Source organism: Grammomys surdaster, unplaced genomic scaffold (assembly GCF_004785775.1).
Source record: "Grammomys surdaster isolate TR1022 unplaced genomic scaffold, NIH_TR_1.0 201, whole genome shotgun sequence".
In the NCBI taxonomy this organism is placed as follows: domain Eukaryota; kingdom Metazoa; phylum Chordata; class Mammalia; order Rodentia; family Muridae; genus Grammomys; species Grammomys surdaster.
The window spans coordinates 2,658,853-2,663,458 of record NW_021604646.1 but is presented as its reverse complement, the minus strand read 5'-3'; the positions used below and the strand labels follow the sequence as shown (position 1 = coordinate 2,663,458).

At 38.8% G+C, this 4,606-nt stretch overlaps 1 pseudogene; it reads right to left on the bottom strand.

Annotated features, from left to right (window-relative positions):
• Positions 1 to 1,136: 1,136 nt before the first annotated feature.
• LOC114623717 lies at positions 1,137 to 2,003 on the bottom strand (annotated as a pseudogene).
• Between the last annotated feature and the right edge of the window lie 2,603 nt (positions 2,004 to 4,606).

Genomic DNA, 4,606 nt, shown 5'->3' with positions numbered 1-4,606 from the left:
ACACACACACACACACACACACACATTAAGTCCTGAGTGACTGGCTCCATCATGATGCCCACCCCTCTCCATCCTAAATTGGCACAAAAGAAATAGCTAGCCACATCCCAAGGACTACTATTGGGGTAAAACAGGTAACTTATAGGCTAGGGTGGGAACAAGGCATGGTGGGAACAGGGGCATGGAGATTGATCTAAAAACATCCCTTTCACATAGGTGTGTACATGCTTCCAAGCAGATAGGATTTGGTACACCAGGGTTCAGTGCTGGTGGCTTAGGAGGTCACAATTTCATCTGGTGACTGGATGCAGATTTACAAATGGCCCATATGTTCCATGCTTCCCCTTGCAGTCTGGCATCTGTAGAAGGGGTCCTCCTCAACTCATGCCTATAGCTAAAAAGGACTCTTTCTGGAATGCAGTTTCTGCTGTACCTCTGAAATGGTAAACACTTTAAAGCCATCCTCACCCTGGAGGACTAACACAGTATTTTATCAACTCTCCCACCCCAACCTACAATATTGTGGAGAGCTTTTGGAGCCATCTTGGCTGGAATCTGACATTGGCCAAGGATAAGGAAATGGGCTTCAGGCAGGAATCCTACACTGGGCCATGACAAGGAAGTAAGTTCTGGCAGGAATCTAATTTTAGGCTAAAACAGGGAAGCAATTTCAGGTAGGAATCTAAATCTTAGGCTAGAACAAAGAAGTAGGCTTCAGGTATGAAAACAATTTTGGGCTAGGACTGGGAAGTAGGCTCAGATATTTTGGTCATCCTGATAAGCCCTTAGAAACAGTGATCATGAGAGTGATCATGGGACTTTGTTTATTGCCTTGCTTGTTCCTTGGCTATTTTCTTCTATTGTATTGCTTGTTCCTTGACTATTTGCTTCTATTCAACCTAGGACTGACCTAATACTTACATGTAATTAAAATGATATAAAAGCTGATTGGAAAAAAAAAGAAATCCACCCTCAGCCTCAGAACTGGGTGGGGTCATGCTACAATGTTGTCTAATTATCTTTTTTCTTTCTAATCCTCACTTCTGCGGTGAAGAGCCTATTGACTGACTGGGCTGACCTGGTCACAACATTAAAAGGTACACTAAATTCTGAAGGTAGCTATGCTACAAAATATTTTAAATTAATGGTTGTACAATATTCATCTGTGCTTGAAATTCCTGTTCTAAATCAAGCTTGTGGTTGCCTGCATTGATGTTCCTGCCATCCAGCAAGGCTGACAGAGTCAGTTTGATACCTGGCTTAGGGTCTGAGTATACTCTAAGCCAATCAGACTGCAGTTGTTCACTTTGGCCGAAAAGCAGGCATCAGGGTCGACCTGATACTTGACTGCTGTTCCAAAGCAAGTGTTACTTGTTTCCTGCAGTTCAGGAGAGATTGACAGCAGTCTCCAACTTCTTGCTCACCTTCTGGTAGATAGAGTCACAAACTATGTCCCATAGTTCCCATACGTATGAAGCTTGAATTCGTTCCTCTTGTAGCCAACTGTGAAGTTGCTCTGGGTCACTCAGGGCTTCAAGGTCTCAAAACTCATCTAGTAGCCAGCCAGCCACCCCTCATAGCCAACCACCACAGACTGAGGGCCCAGTGATGTCAAAGTCCACTTTACAGCCCAGGTTGATATGCTCCCTCTTGTACCCTGTCTTGATTTTAGCATTTTTCTCCAAGTGTTAGGCAAGAAAGAAGAATCAAAGGTCAGCTTCAGTCCATGAGCAAGCTGGTCTTACACAGTGATCTCAATGCCCATGGTTTTGTCTGTGTTCCACTTCTCTATAAATGTTAGTCCATACTCAGACCATCTGTACTTGGTTGCCAGATTGCTTTTGACTGGTTGTTTCTGTGCTGGCAGAGCTTGAGCTGGTAAATTTCAATCCATTCTCAGACTTTGTTTTCAAATCAAATTCTATTAAGCCAAAGCCGCTGCCCTTGGTGAAGACATCCATGTTTTACTTGCCAAGATCAGAGTATGTTGGAGGCACATGCATGTTCTCAGAGGCCATGACAGTGGGAGCAGGGGCAGCTACTGCAGGGGTTGCGGTGAGAACTTGTATCTTTTAAAGATGTTTTAAAATCAGAATGGACATTAGAGAATATATTTCTTTGAAAAGAAGTTTTTTTCCTATATTTCCACAGGTGATGAAATACTATGTGTTCCATTGACAATGATAACGATCCAATCCAAATAAGAGAAGCTTCTACATAAAAGGCAGAACTCAAGAAAGAAAGACAGCAAGACAGATGATGCAGAAATTTAACCACTCATGCATGGGGACAGCTCACAAAACCAGCTGAAGAAGGACAGACATCAGCCTGTCAGAGAGAAAACTTGATGCAGAAATGGACATTGCCCATGAACAGATGATTAGGACTGCAGTTATGAAGAGTCAGTGCATGAACGTATCTTCCTAAGAATATTTGAATAATTATATGTGTGAAACTGATATGCTTCTATTGTAATAGTTAAACTATGTACATTCTTAACTGCAACAGAAAGAGGAAAGATGTAGAGGAATTCAGCATCATGGCTGCTCTGATCACATCAAAAGTTCTTCTGGGTCTGAATGATCTGTCTGGACTGTAAATATCCCACACATATATCATCTCTCTGGATGGAATACAGAGCCATCCTTGGTACACACCTTTAAGGTAAAATTAGTTTGTATAAAGAAACAGCCATGATTAAATGATGAGTAATTGAGAAAAAGAAAAAATAATGAATCAGAAAGATTTTATAGAGTGAGACGGAGATAGGATATACCCAACTCTGGAGAAAAGCTATTTAAGAGCAATGCAGGGAAAGAAAGTTCAGTTGGTCAGTGATCTGGGAGTTAAGTCAGTTGAGAGTCATTGAAATGAGTGGTGTGCAGTGGAGTTGAGTTCCTTGGTCAGTTAAAGCAATTCAGTGCAGGTCAGCAGAGGTAGTTTTATGTAGACAATATAAGGAGCCAGAAGATTAAAACAAATTGCCAGAGTTAGTTTTAGGTCAAGCAGAGCAATTCAGTAAGAAACTGAGAGAAACCAGATTGAAACAGTTAGCTTGAAGAGGAATTTGAGCACAAACAGCAGAATTGAATCAGCCAGCCAGAGTTCAGAAAAAAAAATTCTAGAAAGAATGTGCTTATTCAGCAGTAAGCCTCTAAGACAACAATTACATCTGGCAAATAAAAGGTACTTTTTACAAAACCTCAATCCTGCTTTGTTTAAAAGAATACAATGACTTCCTTTAACAAAATAGAATGAAATAAAACACATTTTCCTGGCTCATGGATCTAATTTTTGTTTATCTATTACCAAAACATTACATACCAATTTACCATTACTCTGAAATTATGTTCAATTTCTTTTTTTCTCATATATGTCAAACATCTTTTATAGTTGTTACATATCCTCCCTTTGATGAATTCCCCATTATTAGAACCTGAAATGACTGAACTTTTAAAAAGCTATCTTTTTACATGTCACTTTTTTAGAGTGATATTCTTTTACTCCCTGACAGCAACGTAGCTCCTTACGGCCTCGATCATTCTATATTGCTGAAGAGGACTTTCTGGTCTTCCTGATCTTCCTACTTCCCACATGATAGCATTGTATATGAGCACTGTCATGGTAGAGTTTGAGATATCTTTATTATCAAAATTATATTAGGATAGTTTGTACTCTATTATTTATTACACAGAGTAATTTTATATTACTGGATACAGAAGAAAACAAAACATACATTGCTGCTGATCAATTCTTTCTAGAGTTTTAGCTTCCTGAAAGTAGAAACTTTATTTTGTGCTAAATCTGTAAAATCCAGAAGATTTTCTAACTTCTAAATTGTCTGTCACATAGCATATGTTGAAAGCAGATGCATTCAATGTGTAAAAGGTCATGATATGTTCAGTTTTGTTATGTTCAGTTTTGGATATTCAGTATTCTTTTTGTCATTAGAGAGTGACTTCCTGACAGCAAAACAGTATTCAAATATTTTCACTGGCATACAACATATGGAAAAATGTAATAATAAATGATGACAGTATTTAATTGAAGGGGGCAAGAACTTCCTTGAAATGACCATGAATCAACTACTAAATCCATAGCTGGTTAGAAGACACAGAAAAGAGTATTAGACATGGCAAAGTTTTCTCTTTGTTTTTATGGCCAATTTCAGATAACACTGCACTACCTGAGAGAGAACCTTAACAGAGAATTACATAGATATGTAGCCATGTCTTGGGTAGGGATTTCTATATTGTTAATTCACATGGGAAGATCTAGTCCATTATGGATAACACCATTCTCTAGGTGTGGTGTTCTCATCTATCTAAGAGGAAATACTTGGTGAGACCAAACAAGCAAGGATGCACATCATCACTGTTGTATTTATCTTCACTGTTGAACATAGATGTGATGTTACTACCTATTTGAATTCCAAGTTTCTTTCCCCAAGATGTTGGACAGTAAAATGGCATTTTAAGCCAAATAAATCCTTTCCTCCTCTGAACTGCTTTCTCTTGGGTTATTTGCCTTGGCAGAATAGAAGAAACTAGACTGCCAACTTACATCAACCAGTATTATAAAGCAGTTTACTTTACAACTTTTCTTA